The sequence below is a fragment of the Gastrolobium bilobum genome, unplaced genomic scaffold (genome assembly GCF_033153095.1).
Source record: "Gastrolobium bilobum isolate Gb01-03AN ecotype WA unplaced genomic scaffold, APGP_CSIRO_Gbil_v1 utg20970, whole genome shotgun sequence".
NCBI lineage: Eukaryota > Viridiplantae > Streptophyta > Magnoliopsida > Fabales > Fabaceae > Gastrolobium > Gastrolobium bilobum.
Window position 1 is genome coordinate 52,005 of NW_026897067.1, and position 19,883 is coordinate 71,887.

Below are 19,883 nucleotides of genomic sequence, written 5' to 3' on the forward strand. Positions count from 1 at the left end.
TGGACTACATTATATCCACGAGGAGATAGGCCGGATTATTGGGATGTTTCGTGAGAGTTCACGAGTTGACGAGCCTGGACCTGAGGCACCCCCTGTGCAGACTCAGCCTGATCCTCAGTTGATCGTGGATGTTCCTCGTAATAGACGTGAGGGACGCGGATTAGGACGTACACGTGAGAGAGTTGCTGCTGAGCCTGTCCCAATTATGGCACCTAGACCAGTGGTCGAGAATCAGGGATGGTTTAGACCTCCAGCATTTGGTCCTACTTACGGGTCACAATCGATTTATCATCACGGATCGCAGTATGCGGCAGGTCCTAGTCAGGCGGCGTCTGAGCACCCTTACATGAGCGGGCAGGAGCCAGTTTTCCAGGTTAGTCCGATTGCTATGGCAGGAGCGGATCCGGCATCCTCACGGCCTGATTTCCAGCCCTATTCACAGGGACTTGATGCCGATTACCCCTTTTGGTCTGCAGAGGACACGATGGAGTTGTATCGCTCTGTAGGCCTTGTTGCAGAGAGCCATGACAGTGGGGAGACTCTAGCCACAGATTCTCACAGTCAGGGACACACCCCTTTTGATGTGCCGGGCAGCAGTGCAAGACCATCAGATGATTTCATCCGTGCGGCGATGGATGACTTCCACACTCCACCTCCACAGGAGCATCAGGGTGACCCAGTCTGGGACAGACGTATACTGCCAGATAGGGATGCACAACATAGGCCATGGCCACCGTGGTCCTAGTTTCATTGACATTTTGTTTATTCACTATGTTGTGGACTGTTTCATATTGTTATTATTTTGTTCTTTTGTATATGTCATATGAGTGTAGCATGTTGTTATATTGTGGACGCTACATTATTATATTATTTGGACTATTCACTATGTTTTGGTTATCGTTCTTTGCACATTTATATTACGGTAACTAACAGCATCAGCTAATTAATAATTCAAGATTAAAAACATACATAAACGAAAAGTAAAAAGTCCAACATAACGGACATTACAATTCATGCAATAACATAACCAACAGCAAAATATGAACATAATATGCAAATCATTCGTTTCTCCCACGACTTGGACATCGCCGACGATTATGGCCGCGTTCCTTGCAAAGTCCACACTTGATACGACGCTGGCTTGTCTCAACTTCATCCATCTCGTTGCGGATGCGAGTTGACTTTGGACGACCTTTTGCACGCAACATAGTACAATCAGGAATAATCTTTGCACCAGTAATTTCAGGTATTGCTTCCTCGTTTCCGATTGGCTCCCACGGAAAAGAATAAGCCTCGACCAAGTTAGTTATCAAGAAGACGTCGTCAACGTAAGTGAACGCACTCTGCCTAACACTTAACGCAGCAGCAACGGCGTGACTAGATGGATACTTAAAGGCCTTAAACTTTCCACACTGACAGTATCTCTGTGGGAGGTTGACAGAATATGAACGTTCCCAACCTGCGTCAACCTCGAATACAGTATGTTCAACATTGTATGCACGAACGTGGTGGCCTGTTGCATCTACCTGGTTCTTCTTGACCAATTCAACAACATGTTTGGAGTGACGATGAGCTGATTGAAGTTGTGGAAGAGCATTTGTTCCTCTCTCAACAAAATATGCAACCAATCTGCTATATGTATGCTTAACCAATGCTGTTATAGGCATATTTCTGACCCCCTTCAAAACCCTATTGATAGATTCTGCCAAATTTGTTGTCATATGACCGTACCTCCGTCCTTCAATATCGTAGGCACGCGACCACTTTTCCTTAGGAATCGCATCTATCCACTCAGCAATTTGAGGAATACTTTCACGGAAACTCGCAAGATTCCTTTCAAAATCAACCATTGCTGGAGTATAACCTGCACAAATTGGACATAAACGAATTAAACATAAATTGACAGTCATAATGGAAAGAAATAATTAAGCATTCAGTCAATGAGTATACCTAAATTCTTTAACATCCGCTTCAAATCTTCATTTCGAAACTTTTGATTGAAGTTGCTTGCAATATGACGAATACAGAATACGTGATACGTATTTGGCGGCTGCCAAGTAGGGTTATTTTCCACAGCAGATATTATGCTTCAATGCCGATCGGATATCAAACATATGTTTGACATCGTAGTCACATGAGCATGAATATTAACGAGAAAATAATCCCATGCTTCCAAAGTTTCGCCTTCTACGATGGCAAATGCGATCGGTAAACATTCATTATTACCATCTTGGGCTGTTGCCACCAACAATTTCCCCTTGTACTTTCCATATAAATGTGTTCCATCAATTTGGATGACGGGTTTGGCAAATTTGAACGCCTCACAACACTGTCTAAACGTCCAAAAAATGCGATGAAAAACTTTTTTTCCAGAAACTAAGCTCTGCTCGGCATAAAGATCATTAGTTTGTATATGATAAAATGAACCTGGAGAAAAGCGAAGCATGTATTCGCACCACCTTGGTAAAAAAGCATACGATTCCTCCCAATCACCGTACAGAATTGCCATCGCTTTCTGCTTCGCATACCACGCCTTTCTGTACGAAACTTGAAAGCCATATTTAGCAGTTATCCTTTCTTGCACCAAAGAGATTGACACAGATGGTTCAGACTTTATCATCCCTGCATTGAAGAGGATATCAGTGCCTCGATAACATCGAACGAATTTAATTACACATTTGTGTTCAATCACACATCTAAAATACAAAAAGGCACCTATCACGAGATCTGTAATAACGTCTGCATCGAGCTGTCTATGACCCTGAGAAATGTGCTCATTCCCACATTCGTGTTTTCCACCCCATCTCGTTATTTTCCAGTTTTCACGAAACACCGGTTTGATCGCCCTTACGCGCCACGGACAACCTTGATCGTACGCACAACATTTCATGGACAACTTTGCAGGCGTGCTCTCAATTACAATGGCTTCTTGATGCTCCCTAATAAGGTTGTGCTTAAGTTCCATTTGGACATCTTTTTTTGTCGCAAATTCTTGATTGACAAATAACATGTCACCCAGTTGCCACGGACCTTGTATTGAAGCCGATCCAGACACCGAACCATCAGTACATGATTCTTGTTCGCTCTGATAACTCCAATCAATGTAAGAATAATGCGGAATTCCTTCCCAAAAAGGAATAACATCTGTGTCACCTGCAATTGCGGATTATAATTTTTTAATACGAACTTACTACTAATTCAGGTATTAAATCAGTTATTTATTCACGCAGTATACAAATGGGAACAATTACCTTCTTGTGGAATACCGAACGGAGCAGACGCAACGTCATTCAACTGCGGCATTTGCACGACGACTGGTTGATGGAATATTGGAATTTCAGACGCACCCATCTCACGAGATTCATCTCTTTCTGAAGCACTGGCATCCTCCGCCAGAAGATGTTCTTCCATTGCCATATTTTCATCGTCATCTTCGTCGTGCATTTCCCAAGTCGGATCATTTTCATCTCCCTCAGAAAAGATACCAACTGGAGACGCATGAGCGGCAGGAGAAGCTGGAAGACGGGAAGAATTTAAATAAACTGACCTCACTGGTATGGGAGCATTCTCTGTTGCAACGATGTCGACATACAACTCTAGAAAATATGTCCTTGACTGGTTGCAAAATTCTTCCATTGTCATCTCCAAGTCTTCATCGTCAAGCACTTTCAAACTAATGTATTTATCACCTTGCCACACCCTTGTCGTGATCTCAGTGATACATTGGTTGTCTTGAAGACTTAACTTCTGCCGAATTCTCTGATGCAGTTCGCCAATGGTTGTGTTGCGTTGGATACATGTCGGCCTTTTTTCACCTTCGAATATGACACCTCGTCGACCTTCTACCTTCCTACCATTGTAATATAACACAACACGAACAGAATCAGGATTTGAGCTCATTTTTAAATAGAATTACAACTAAAATTCAAATACTAAATTAAAGATAAAGGAATGTTGGTGGAGAAGAGAGATATGAAGAGTGAGAGAAGAGGTGTGAATTGAATGGAGGGGGTGGGGAAATATATAAAGCACACATGTGACGCTAGTTTTGGGCGTCACATGTGACGCCACATTGGGGCGTCTCTCCCATGGAGAAGACGCCCCAATGGGGCGTCACATGTGACGCCCAAAACTAGCGTCACATTGTGCAGTAGATGTGTAATTTTTTACGAAACAACATTAAATGCATAATTATTTAATTTAAATACAATATTTTAATTTTTTTTTGCCCGTCATTCATATATGAAATATAGTCTATCCTAAAATTCTTTATTCCTTTGCAGTCTAACCTTTTCTTAAACTTGCACAGGAAAATCAAAATGGTCAATTAAGGATTACTGAACTACCAACAATAATATAAAATTGAAAATGAACACTCTAGTTATACTTAAAACTTGCATACTGACATAAAAACTACTTTTAAAAAATAATTATTAAATAATTTCTTAAAAGCAGAAATTCTTCGCAAGGAAGGGTTACTGAGTTCCCCTTTTCTATTGGCATTAGATTAAATTTCAAGTTACTAGTACCAAGGAGCTAAGAGCAATTCATGATGCAATCGACTTGTTTAGTATGGACATCAGGACAAAGAGCAGCAACAACTTTATATGTAAATAACGATGAAAAAGGTGTACCCATGTACCCATATACCCAGCTTTAGCCAATGCTATAATGTTTGCATAACAGAGCTTATGAACTTCCAATCAACAAAGCCAAGTTTCAAATCAAAAATTGAAATTAAGGATGCAAAAATATCCAGGTTCATAGATGTCGAGAATGCACCCCAAACTTAGTGTTCTGTTGAAGAGTGTTACAAGGCCAGAACAAAGCCACACAGCATAGCCTGCAAATACCTCAGTTTATTCATATTCTGCACAGGCCTAAACTTTTGGTTTATCTGATTCTTTATCTCTAGGAATGTGCAAGTCTACCAAGTCAAATCCAAATCAACACCCAAATGTTGATGCCCATGTTATGTATACTGTGTACTGAAAGATAATCCAAAAAGCCTTTATTTAAAAACTTGTTTTTGTCCAAATAATAAGTGCTAAGTCACAATAACCACTAAGATTTATATTTCTATTATAGAAACCCCGGAAAAATATGTCTAAGACAAATATGCATGGTTGGATAGAGAATTGCAAAAACAAGGCTTTAAGATGTTGAGTTCTTCAAAGTGCAGGAAATCTAAGATCATCTAAATATGATTAAGAATCCATGTTTATCAAAAAAATAATTTCCATCAATAAAATCTTCCACTCAAGTAAGTATAGCAAAGAGAGAAAGGAAGATCTGACACATTATAGAACACTTTCAGTGAGGGGTTTTATTTGGTACATGCTCACTTAACTAGTAAGCTTATCAATATCAATGATAAAAATGCCTGAAAAGAGAAGCCGTACACGTTAAAATATACCCCAAGTGACAAGAATAAGAGGAACAAGCAAGGAAGCACAACGAACTGTGGAATCCCGGAGAAATTGGAAAAAAAAATTGGACCATTTCTCGATTTGTGAGTGGCCTTGTTGTTACATACTTATTTATAAACACTAGTACCGTAATAACTTCAGCCGGTGTGAACACAATTTGCAGCTCCAATGAGTAACTATTGCCAAACATGCTCAAGTTCCGCTAGCGGAAACAGACGTGAAGCATCTCTAAAATTGTTCGAAACAAGGCCAATTTCTTTCCTCAAAGCAGACCAAAACAAAAATAAAAATAGTACAATATTTTAATGCATTTTTTATGGTTTGGGATAAAAGAATGAGTGCCGTAAAATGTAACTATTAGAACTAGGGTAGCTTAATTATTATCTAGACTTGTAGACCTATTGATTGCTCTCTTCTACCTCTTCAGTTTTCACATTGGCGGTGATTTGACATCTCATTTTAATTTTTTTTTATTATAACTATATTATTTTTCTAAATTTCTCTCTCTTTTTTAAAGAGACTTTTGGTAGAATTTTTTATTTTTTTAAAATTTTCGTGAAATTGAGAGTGTAATTTTTTTTTTTGATATAAATGTAGGACCTAGCCTAGAAACACTAAACAGACAGCTAATGCATGTTTAAAGACACATGTTTCATCAGCAAGTTTAAACAGAAAAAATTCCAAAGAGACTCAATGCTTACGGGGGAGAGGAAAAAACCCTCAACTCTTCACCCTTGAAGCTAACGCCTATTTTAGCTAAACTATCAGCAGCTTTTTTGATTCTATCAATTAATGAAGAGAATCCACACGAATCAAATTTAGAATCTATGCAGAGAATGGCTTCTTTACTATCACAACCAAGCCAGAGAATGGCTTCTTTACTATCACAACCAAGCCAGACATCAGAGAGCTTTAAGTCACCGGCTAGTTTGAGGCCTTGAAGGATATCCCTTAGTTCAGCTTCCAAAGGTGAACAAGATCCTATGTTGGAAGAGAACCCACTCAACCAATCTCCATCCGAAGAGAAAACAAAGCCACCTATGTGGGTTGATAGGTTGGCAGCACCATCAACAAAAAATTTTGCTCCTTTTTGGACTTCCATCTGGCCAGAACTACCAGGATAATTGAAAGATTCTGGCAATGTGGAGAATGGATCAGCACTGCCACTTTTTTTCATATCCGCAAGATAACTCAGAATCCTATGGATTGGATCTTGAGTTCTTGAAAATAAATCATCATGTACAGTGGAATTCCTCTGTTGCCATAAGAACCAGCATGTCACAAAAAATTTTCTTTCCACAAGTGCTAGAGATGAGAAGAGAATGGCTTCTATAGATTTAGTCTAAACCACTCTAATCCATCTGCAGAGAGGAAAGCAAACCATCTCTCCCAAAATTAACGCAAAGCTAAAGAGCGATGATAGGGCAACCTAATGATCTTCCATCAAAAGATTAGCATAAAACTGATAAACTAACCCCACAATTCAGCTATGACCACATTCGTTGCTTCTATCTTAAAGTTACTACGAGAGAAGCCAAACAATTCACGAGTCATTGGCATCACCAGGCACACACCAATCAAGAGTTAAATAACCGTATCTGGATGGTGAAATTTCAAATGTAACTGCCTAAAAGAAAAAAAAAATATTCAGATCGAATCATTCATATTTAAGCTCATAAAAATTAATTCATACTACGCAACATTATTCTAAAATAATTTACTTTCCACTTTATTAAGCTCTTGAAAACCCTAAAAGTATCAATTATTTAAGGACTTTTCTTTTCCCATATCATATGAGATAATATCTCTTATGTCATAAACACAGCAAATGATATGGTCCATCATTTGTTAAAAAATAAAAAGAGAATAACACGAATTTCAATGCCTCACAACATGAGAAAAATCTCCACTAACATGAAAAAATAATTTCTCATCATTGTAATAGTCTGTCATATTAATATAGAAAATACCCACACTATTTTTAGGGTTGACCTGCCTTTTTTAAAATAGAATTTGCTATATTTTCTTGAAGAAGGTTATATTGACAAAAAAATTTTATTACAAATATATAAACTACACTAAATCTGACGAGTCATACACTCTTGATTTAAGCCTGACTAGTCATATTTATTATAGTTTATAAGTTTGTAAGAAAAGAAATTTGTCAATATAACTCCTCTCATTTTTCTTTAACATTTCAATTGTTTTCTATTTTGTGAAATAATCTAATACTATTACATTTTTTATTGTTATATTCAAAATTTAAGCAAATTGAGCATAGAATGAAGATAGATTATTTAGAGAAAGATGATACTTTTAACATTATTACACAATTTTTTTAAAAAAAATTTCCACTACTTCGTCTATTACTCGACAAATCCAATTAAGTCAGGTAAGATCATAAAAGCAACAAAATTATCCATATTAAATTTTTAATTAACTATCATTGATACAAATTTCTTTGTGCTTATGCTAGTACTTTAGTAATGTTAATTACATCACTCTCTTTATAATCTCCAAATTTCATTTTTGCATATTGTTTTTCATTTATTTTTACTATCGTGGTTAATATTGTCATTCCCTTAACATTGTTCAACAATCACTTCTAAAATGTCAACCACATATCCTATTAGTCACTAAATTATATTGTTCGTATTATAAGCGAAATTGAATCTTCTCAAGTGTTATATGTGAAAGAGTCCTAATTATTCATAATGAAATTGACAATGATGAAAATGAAAGAGAAAATATATTAGAATAGGAATTGACAAATTAATCTACCCATAAATTATATGTTAAATAAATATGTTAAGAGGATAAGGAAGCCTTTTATACCAAACAAGCTCCGAAGTTTCACCAAAACCCCATTTTTTAATAAGGCACGTTATTGAAAGAGAGAAACTTATGCTAAGAGTTGGCTGCATGTTATATATGCTATCATTTGGTGTCTCTAAGTAACGCTGAACATTCAAATATTCAAGGGGAAACCTCTATCCTTAGTTATTATAAATAAGAGTGTTCCCATGGTCTAACTTTGTTGTTCTATGGAACTTTTCCACGGAAGCCCTCTCATAATAGCTATGCAGCAGTGACATCGCAAACAATGATTGTATAAAAAAAAAATCACTTCCCGCTAAACCCGACTAACAAGTGTAGGATGGAGATAATCCTTGTACGGTGCCTTACCCTTATATATTTAGCTTAGCCATGATTGTATTTCTTTGAGAAGTTAACCGAATTAACTCAGTACTTCAATCTAATCAAAGAGGATTAACAACGTTGTTGAACAACGCACAGTAAAAGAAAATTCTCCTTGTACATGTATGAGAGAAAAAAAGGACTCACATAAACTGTTACATTAACATTTCACAGGTTTACCACAGAATCTCAAAATGAATGATGCCTCTATCAAAGTAGTCAACTCAAAACTACATCACATGATAGGCGGGACATTTGCTAATTATGGAAATACAAAACATGTCAAGGTTAATAATTGGATAATATGGTGAAATAATGAGTCCTGACATACACCAACACAGAACCTCATACATGTGAGACCATGATACAAGGTAATCTGACAAACTTGTACTCTTGCAATGTAAAAGAGGCTTCCCCACAATTTAAACAACTTAAGCATCTTCTCTGCCATTTGCTAATACTTTGATTTCCAAAGTTGGCAGAGAACTCCTTACCAAGAAATCTAAAAAAAAAAAAATGGGTCATTTCTCAATTTATGTGTCATCCTTGAGCAAGGCCATGCTATTCTTCTTTGTATCATTCCAATTTTATCAGAGGGACAAGCCTTGCAAGAACTTTTGCAGGTGTGGGGCAATTTGAGCAACTGCTCTTAGCAAGAATAATTCTCCAAACTAGAGAGTTTATTATGTCACTTTAGCTGGTAGCAAAATCGTAGATGGAAACACTTCCAGATCCTAGACAACTAGGACAACCCACCAGCGATTCTTTAATCAACTATTCAATATGACAAATAATGAATCTTTACATAGATAAGCACTGAACCTCAAAACATTTAAGACCGTGCTACCAATATTTTTATAATGTTGTCAAAAACAACAGTAGCATCCTTCCCTACAAACTGAATCAAGGTGACAAAATATTTCATTAGATACACTTTATTAAAATATAAACCCTTAAAACATATGGCTTCCTAGTTTCAAAGATGTTTATTATTATCTTTGCATTGTAAAGGAAGACTTCCCCCAGTATCAAAATTGTTATCAAAACGCAAGGCACCTCTTCCTAGCAGTGTGGCATTCGTCTAAAAGGAGTGCAGTGTGCTCACTTCACAAGTAAGCATGGACACAGACGAAAATGCCTGAAAAGGGCGACATAAATCTAGCGACCAGAACGATAGGATTAAAGGATAATAAAACAATATACTTACTCAGAAGTTGAAATCAAAAATACAATTATATACAAAATTATCACAGGAATAGATTGCCTACAGAACCACACATAAATATCACCATTTTACACTGTCCACTTAGAAAAGCAAATTATTGAACTCGGATTTGGTGGGGTGCGCCAGGCCCGTGCTGTAGTGCAAAGCATGGGCGACACTTGAGAGACCCAATAGCAAGCTACTGTGATGGAATCTCCCCCTCAAAAAACAAATTTAATATCATGTGAACCAATGGTCCACGTATCAGATATTAAACTGATAAGAACAGATACTACACTTGATCTTAGCCAAAAGGCCGAGAAAGGTATGCTTTGTGAAGCGTCTTACTGTGGCTTTTATAGCTGTTAGATTCTCTATTGCTTTTTCGACTGTCCGAGGTGGTACTCTTATGCACCAGCTGAGTAGTCAAAAGTATCTGCAAGATTACAAAGGTTCCCTATTATTCTTATATGATGAATATAGTCTATTCTAACTTTTTTTAGGGGCGGTTTGGTACGTGGGATTTTGAGAGATTCTCGGGAAACTGAATTTTTCTAAATTTTAAATTTTCAGATATTATCGTAAACTGAATGCAAAAATCATATTTTTGAAAATCGAGATTCCTGGACAAATAAAAATTTCTCCTGTACCAAACGCTCCCTTAGTTCCTTTGCAGCCTATCTTTTTCTTAAACTTGCACAGGACAATCAAAATGGTGAATAATTGCAGCATACAGAGCTACTAACAATATAAAATTGTAACTGTACACTCTAGTTATGCCTAAAACTTGCATACTGCCATAGAATGTACTTATAAAAAATGAATATTTAAAAAATTAATTAAAAGCATACACTCTTCGCAATCGCAGGGATGGGCTAGTGAGTTGCCCTTTTCAATTGGCATTATATTAAATAAAACTTACTAGTACCTAAGAGCAATTCATGATGCAATCGACTTGTTCGGGATGGAAATCAGGACATGAGCAGCAACAACTTTATATGAAAATAACAATGAAAAAGCTGTTGCCATATACCCAGCAATAGCAATGCTATGATGTTGCATAATAGAGCTTATAAACTTGCAATCATTGAAGCCAAGGTTCAAATTCACAATTGCAAATAAGGATGTAAACATATCCAGGTCTTAACGGGTGAAATGCATAGATGTAGAAAACTCGTGTGAATGTTGAAAAAATGTTGGCAAATAAACTTTGGCAAATAATCAATCTATTCAAAATGTTGAAAAAAGATTTAGGGATATTTTTTTATAATTTTTTTTCATTTTATGCTTATGTTTCAGGGTTATCAATGAGGAAAACGCGAAAAATGCATAATGGTGAAAAATTAAAAGATCAAGGCTTTATAATAGTGAAAGCAAACAATCTACCACAAAACCAACATTATCAATAAATTAAGGTTAAGAAGAAGAAGAATGGTTTGTGAGTATATTAGATGGAAGAAGAAGATATGAGTTACTTTCTTTTAGTTTTTCAATTGTGATTTTTTTTTATTTGTTATTTCAATTGCATATGTTTCGAATCAAAGATCCCAAAGTGAGCCTTGATTTTTATTCTTGCGTTTTGGGCATGTTCATTCGAAAAGCCACCTAGGCATGCCTTCTCAAACCATAGAATCTTTTGTAGCTTCGGATTGTACACCCAAATTATACGAGACTCATTACATTTATTTTACTAATAATAATTGCTAATCTATTTCATTATATTTTATTTATAAGTTTAATAAGATTAAAACTAAAATGATACGTTTTTAATTTTTGTAGAGTCATTTATAATATGTTCCTCTTGTCTTACACTACAATTCGAGTTGTTTACTTTGTTATGTTAATCAATTATCGTTAATGTAGATAGCACCCCATTTATAATATATGTTACTTACAAACAGATTTTTATGGTATATGTTACCTACAAACAGATTTTAAAGCACGCACAGTCATAACTTTCTTGGAGATGTAACTCATAGCGAGTGCTATATTAGCACTCATTATATAAATTAATGATGTAACATGTTTAATTTGAAAAATATGAGGGGGCATTTTATTATTATGTTTATTGGGATTAATTAATTTTTTGGGTCTAAAAAAGAACAAAAATGCAGCAATTATACCATTACACGTTCTGCATTAGTAATTGCAGCAACTATATCACTATACGTTCTGCATTTATTAAATTATTTTTTGAAAAAAGATTTTTTTAATATTCATTTTCTAAAATAATCAATATATGGATAGTTTCTGAGGAGTGATTAGTTGTTATCTAAGTGACGTGACCTTTAGCTTTTCCATGACAAGCCCACCATCTTCGATGCAAATATAATTAAACCCTCCAATATTCTATAAATTTTCAAATTGGTGTGTTATTCTTCTCACTCTTTAGAGAATCTCGAAAACCAAGCTCCATAATTAAACATTAATTCTTCCCAAAAAAATTGGCGGTGGAGACGTGATTTTCATTGGCAAGATAAGCGGTGACTTACTGTTTGAAGAAGCTTAAGTGGAAAACAATTATACCTATTAGTAAAAATTTCAATGTATGTATTATGTCTATTGAGATAATTTGATAAGTGTGAAGTGAAAAGAATTTGAAGTTGGTATAGATGGGAAAAGAATTTAACATCTTTTAGTATGAGACAACTGTATTAAATTTCAAATATTTTTTACATGAGAATTGTTAACCCTCATTTTAAAAAACATTGAATACTTTTTTCATATTAATCGAAAAATCAAAAGACCTAAAGAAAAGAGTTCAGCATTAATTAGTGGCAGACATGTGCATTAATATCCCACTTTTTTTATTAATTAAACGAAAAAGGATTTAAAAATATAAAAATATACTTTGAAATAAAGTAAATTAAAATTTGAACTAAAAATAATGATACAAAAAGGAAAAAAGATTCGTACAAGAAACTTTTAAAAAAATACTTAAGATAAATATTTTAAATGTATATATATATATATATGTATATAATAAAAATTAAAAGAGAAAAAAAATATTTTTTAAAAGTATGTATAATTAATTTTATTATCATGTTGAATTTTAAATTTTAAAATTAAATATATTAGAAAGAAATCAAACTTTCATTCTTTTGATGTAAGAGTATAATTAACACAATTTTCTATATCATAAATGATTACACAGAAGCTATTACTTGGAGAATGTGTACAGACCTCTATGCATGTTCCCATTTCATTAAACCCTAGAAACTAGTATTATCAAACTCGAACCGGTGATTAGCTTGATCAGGTACTAAGTTAATGAGTCACTAGTATTCAACCATATAAATTAAAGGCTTTAACGTTTCTACAGTGAATATAGATAAGTTTATCTACATTCGTTCCCAAAACGTCATCGTTCTGATTGAAAATTTAAAAAATTATAATTAAAAAAACTATTATAATTCTGAAATAAATTATAATTACAAAAATACCTTAATTTTCGCCTCAAAACGATGTCATTTTGGGCTCAATGTAAATAAGTTATCTATATTGACTGTAGAAAAAGCAAATCCTAAATTAAATATATAAAATAAAAAACAATAAATATAAAATTAAAAACATTTTAACTAATAATTAGAGTTAAATTAGTAGTAAGTGTTATAAGTTGGAATTTACATAGTTTAGGTTTAAATCTCAATGGTGGTGTTTTTCAAGAATTTTGTCAAAATTTTCACAAAACCTTATTTTTTTTTAAAAATCGGTACGAGTTTAACACCAGTTGAACTCGAATTAGAACCTATTTACAAATTTCAAAGTCAAATGTATTAGCATATAAAAATGCTTCTATCCACGTATGCTTATCAAGGATCCACTACAGGTCCATTAGTGTGGTAGCTACACTTGATTATACTCTCACTAGTTTGTTACAAGTTAGTTACTGTTGCTTTATATAAATGAGCTTCCTGTGTATTAGTTACATAACGTGAATATATCATTCTCACTGTTTACTTGAGTTCTCTAATGGCTTTCTTCACTTCTCTCTCTTACTATCTCTCTGTGTGTTCTTTGAATTCTATTATGGTATCAGAGCCTTCTTCCTGAAGGCCTGATCCATAGTGTAGTTCATCATGACTTTCGCAGCAGCTTCTTCTCCATCAGATTCGGAACCATCACAAGTACATCACTGTTCATCTCCACAAGCAAAGTCGAGTATGGAGGATCGAGCAACAAAAATCAAAAGTCCACAACTGTTCAATCAACAGATTGCAGTGAAGTTAACAGAAGAAAACTACTTGTTCTGGAATCAAATTGTTGAACCGATTATTACATCTCATCAAATGCATCGTTTCTTAGTGAATCCAAAAATTCCACTTCAGTTTCAGTCAGAAGAAGATCGAATTAATAGAATACAGAATCAAGCATATCTCAGGATTCAATGCTCCTGTCATGGCTACTTTCAACTATCTTTGAGTCAATAGCGAATGAGATCCTTGGAGTAAAGCATTCGCATTAAGCTTGGGACAAAATTCACAAGCTATTTCAAGGTATGATGAAATCTAAATCAAGACTTCTGCGCTCAGAACTTCACTCGATCAAGAAAGGCTCGAAAACAGCTAAAGAAATTCTCTCTCGTATTAAAGGTATCTGTGATTCACTAAGAGCTATCGGAAGTCCAATAAGTGATGAAGAACAAACTGATATTGTGCTTGGAGGTTTACCATCTGAATATGTTGCTTTTATTACTACTGTTCATGGATGTGAAAATCCATATTCTGTTGAGGATCTTAGCATTCAGTTACTAACTCATGAACAAATCCTTGCTAAGCAATCTGAAACATTATTTTCAGATTCGGTAAATGTTAATCTGACATAGCATGTAAATGAAGTTGGAAAACAGAATACTATTGATAACAATGGAGTTAACAGCAATGCACTTTCATCTATCTCACGCGATCAAGGACAGAGAACTGGATTTCATAACTCAGATCACTCTGGACACTCATACTCCTCAAACAGGGGTAGAGGACGTTATGGAGGACGTAACATTAGAGGTAGAGGACGTTATGGAGGTAGATCAAATGTGCAATGTCAGTTGTGCTACAAATTTGGACATGATGACCATACATGCTGGTATCGATATGATGATAATTTTGTTCCTACATTTCCACCTCCTACTAATACATCTCAGATGTTTCCTCAAGCTCAGATGAATCACATGCCTCAACAAGGTCGTTCTTTTCAGTATATTCGACCTCAGAATATGCAACCACAAGCTATGGTTGTTGCTCATTCTGGATCTCTATCTACACCTGCCTTTGAATCGTATCCAGACTCAGGGGCTACACATCATGTTACTTCAAATCCATCGAACTTAATTCAAAGCCAGCAGCTCAGTGGTGCTGACCAAATCATGACAAGAAATGGCCAAGGTTTGACAGTTGCAGCAGTTGGTTCCTCCCTATTTACTTCACCACTCGATCTTCACACACATCTACACCTGAAAAATCTCTTGCTTGTGCCTTCTATTATGAAAGATCTTGTTAGTGTTAGCCAATTTGCACAAGATAACTCTGTCTACTTTGAATTTCATCTTACTTTCTGTCTTGTTAAATCACAGGAGTCACACAAGGTTTTACTTGAAGGAACTCTCGATTCTAGTGGCCTCTATAAATTTGACAACATCAAGTTACATCCAAGCTCAACTCAGTGTGTGTCACCAACCAGTTCCTGTCACAAGTCTAATTCCTTGCATCCTTCAAGTCCAGTTACTCCTCTCTGTAATGTTGTTTCTGCTACTGTGCCTTCAGATTGTAATAATAGTTCATTGGCTAATAATCAGCCATATGAAATAGCAAATTCTGTTTACTCTATGTGGCATTGTCAATTAGGACACCCACACAAAGATGCTCTTAAGTTTGTACTTCAAGTCTGTAATATACCTATTCATAATAAAACAATTGAGGATTTTTGTTCTGCTTGTTGCATTGGTAAAGCCCATCGTTTACCATCACATCCTTCATCCACAGTTTACCACAAGCCTTTTGAACTCATATATAGTGATTTGTGGGAACCTGCCCCAATGAAATCTGTTATGGGATATCTGTACTGTATTTCCTTTGTAGATGCACACAAAAGATTTACATGGATATACCCTTTAAAACAGAAATCTGATGCTCTTCAAACTTTCAAAAAATTTCATTCTTTAATTACCACTCAATTTCAGCTGCCTATTAAATCAATTCAGACTGATTGGGGTGGGGAATTCAGGGTTTTTACACAATATCTCCTCCTTCATGGTATAAATCACAGAATAGCTTGTCCACACACCCACCATCAAAATGGGGTTGTTGAACGCAAACATAGGCACATTGTTGAAACCGGTTTGACCATCCTGTCTTCTGCTTCTCTACCAATGAAATATTGGGATTATGCATTTATTTCAGCTGTTTATCTTATCAATAGGTTACCTACTACCTCCTTAAACTTTCAGGTTCCTTATACAAAGCTATTCAATGTCATTCCTGATTACAAATTTCTTAAAATCTTTGGCTATGCTTGTTTTCCCTTTCTTCGACCATACAATAAAAACAAGCTAGAATTCAGGTCACATGAGTGTCTTTTTCTTAGCTATGCTACAAAACACAAAGGTTACCTATGCCAGAATCCTGATGGCTGTATCTTTGTTTCTAAAGATGTATTATTCAATGAAGGTAGATTCCATTTCCCTTTGTGGAAAAACAACTCTGCCTTATCTGCCTCCTTTTCCCCCACTCCCTTACTTCCCTTCACTGTTATGCCCATATACAATATCCACCAGACACTTTCCCCTAAGAATATCAATGCAACAACAATACAATCTGATCCAATTGCTCATGTTGATCAAAGACTAGAAGTACATTCTGATACCATTATTCCTGCTGATCCAATTGTATCACCAGTGGATGTTTCATCTTCTTCTCACAGTCTAGGAGGTTTGTCTAATCCAGTTGCTTGTGTTGATCCTCTTGTTTTACCATTGGCTATGCCCTCCCCTTCTACTCCTGTTATGTCTCCTAACTTTCCTTCTGATTTTTCTACTTCTTCATCTTCTCCTTTACCCTCTTCTGTTTCTGAATACCAACCCTCCACTTCTGTTAGTCCTCCCTCATCTTCTCAGTCCATTATTACAAGGTCCAAGTCTTTAGCAAGGTCTCTTGTCCTTCTCACTCACATGGAGCCTACCACTGTCAAACAAGCCTTGGCCTGTCCTCACTGGTTACAAGCTATGCAAGCTAAATTCACAGCTTTAAAGGCCAACAAAACTTGGCATCTTGTCTCACCACATCCTGGCAGAAAAATTATTGGTTGCAAGTGGGTTTTTAAGGTCAAAGAAAATTCAGATGGGACCGTTAATAAGTACAAGGCTAGGCTGGTTGCTAAAGGGTTCCATCAACAAGAGGGTTTTTATTATACCGAAACCTTTTCTCCTGTTATTAAGCCTGTAACCGTGAGAATCATGCTTACTCTAGCTCTTACTTGTGGCTGGACTTTGAGGCAGCTAGACATAAATAATGCCTTTCTTAATGGTGATTTAGTTGAAGATGTTTTTATGCAACAGCCTCCAGGTTTCGAATCTGTTGATAAAAAGCTAGTTTGCAAGTTGGATAAGGCCTTTTATGGTCTCAAACAAGCTCCTAGAGCTTGGTTTGATAAAATCAAACAGGCACTGATTCTCCTTGGCTTCAAATCAAGTAACTGTGACCCTTCTCTGTTTTTGTTTTGTCATAACGGCAGATGCATTTACATTTTGATTTATGTAGATGACATCATTGTCACGGGCAATGATACCTCCTTTATCAATCAACTGGTCACTGATTTGAACTCTCAATTTGCCCTCAAGGATCTTAGTGCCTTAAGTTTCTTCTTGGGTATACAAGTAAAGAGACATCCCTCTGGATGTCTATCTTTATCTCAATCGAAGTATATCCAGGACCTTCTAGCTCGGGCCAATATGTCAGAAGCCAAGAGCATTGCCTCTCCCATGGCTTCTACTTGTAGACTGACTAAACATGGCTCCAATTACTTTGATGATCCTTATCAGTACAGGTCTATTGTCGGTGCTCTCCAATATGCCACAATCACTCGACCTGAAATCAGCTTTGCGGTCAACAAGGTCTGTCAATTCATGGCTCAACCACTTCTTGATCACTGGCATGCTGTCAAGAGAATTCTTAGATATCTCAAAGGCACTATCTCATATGGCCTTGTGCTTCAACCTGCTCCAACACAATGTCCTTTCTCCTTGACCTCTTTTTGTGATGTTGATTGGGCAACTGACCCTGATGATCGTTGATAAACTTTGGATGCCTGTCTCTTCTTCGGTCCTAACTTGGTGTCCTGGTGGTCCAAAAAGCAAACTTTGGTAGCTAGATCAAGCACAGAGGCTGAGTATCGCAGCCTAGCTGTTGCTACCTCTGAGGTTCTGTGGATTCAATCACTTCTTCGTGAACTATGTGTTCCCTTGGCTACTCCTCAAATTATTTGTGACAATCTCAGTACTGTGGCTCTCTCTCACAATCCGATTCTGCATGCCAGGACCAAGCACATGGAGCTCGACATTTTCTTTGTTCGTGAACGTGTCCTCTCTAAGGACCTGCTTGTGTCACATGTTCCAGCTACTGATCAGTTGGCTGATACCCTTACCAAGCCTTTATCAGCTCCCATGTTTGCTGACTTTCAAACCAAACTCAGAGTTCTGGATGTTCATCCACTCCACAACTCCTGAGTTTGAGAGGGCATATTAGCATATAAAAATGCTTCTATCCACGTATGCTTATCAAGGATCCACTGCAGGTCCATTAGTGTGGTAGCTACACCCGATTATACTCTCACTAGTATGTTACAAGTTAGTTACTGTTGCTCTATATAAATGAGCTTCCTGTGTATTAGTTACATAACGTGAATATATCATTCTCACTGTTTACTTGAGTTCTCTAATGGCTTTCTTCATTTCTCTCTCTTACTCTTTCTCTCTGTGTTCTTTGAATTCTATTAAAATGCATAACCCGATTTAGGACAAAACCCATGCCATGACCAGAGGTTCCTAAATATTCATGTTTTCCCAAACTAAAAACGTCTTTATAGCATTATAGTCCTTTCGATTATTCTTCAGTCTCTCTTACTTCATTTTGTATTTTTTCCCCAATGATTTTTCTTTATTATTTTAGTTGAAAATGTTTCACCTGTATTATTGGAATTTATTCTATACATTGAACCAGGGACACTCTTCTCCTGCAGGTGAAATTTTAAGAAGCTCAGATGATCTAAATAAAAATTGGTTAAATAACAGACTGGGGGGAATCATTGTGGAGTGCTGCAACAAACCCCTATTGTAAATGATTCTAGGCCGGTTTGGTATTCGAGATTCTTGGGGATTTCCGGGAAAATGAATTTTTCTAAATTTTTTATTTTCAGATATTATCGTAAACTGAATGTAAAATTCATATTTTTGAAAATTGAGATTCTCGGATAAAAAAAAAATCTCCTCTACCAAATGCCCCTTAGGACCTTTATTATTCGCCAACAATACACAATTTAAATCACTTTTTCCTATTACAAATGTACATTTTAACTGCTTCATACATGTGTCAAATTAATATTTCTTCCCGTGGCCTAGCCCCATTAGATCTTGTAATGGGTGAAAACTGGATCCCATGAGCAGAGATTCCTTAATCATTTATGCTTTCCAAACTTAAGATCGTTATTGCAACATTTCACAGGTAGTAAACACAGAATCGGGGGCAAGAAATCAATGCAATGGAAAGTCTCCCTAATTAGTTGTGAAAATGAATGATGCCTAAGTTTTGACTTGGTCAAAACTGAGGTACATGATAGGCCTAAACCAGCAAATGGCTAACATTGTTACAAATAAAAGAATTAAAATCATGATAATTCCGGTGATGAACCAAAAAATAGCAAGGGACTGAAAGATGCGAGGCGAAAAAGATAGGGAATGTTATGAAGAACTTTAGCAACGTTAAAGCATATGCAATATGAATAAAAAACTACATCATGCCAAGGGCCTCTTAGATGTCATATTAACTGCAGATGAGTTCCTATAC

At 36.0% G+C, this 19,883-nt stretch overlaps 1 non-coding gene and 1 pseudogene across 1 annotated transcript; both read right to left on the reverse strand.

Annotated features, from left to right (window-relative positions):
- Nucleotides 1–9,137: 9,137 nt before the first annotated feature.
- Nucleotides 9,138–9,232, reverse strand: LOC133303820 (U6 spliceosomal RNA; annotated as a pseudogene).
- Nucleotides 9,233–9,964: 732 nt separating this feature from the next.
- Nucleotides 9,965–10,160, reverse strand: LOC133303822 (U2 spliceosomal RNA). The gene has a single exon (XR_009750516.1). It is a non-coding gene; the product is annotated as a U2 spliceosomal RNA (small nuclear RNA).
- Between the last annotated feature and the right edge of the window lie 9,723 nt (nt 10,161–19,883).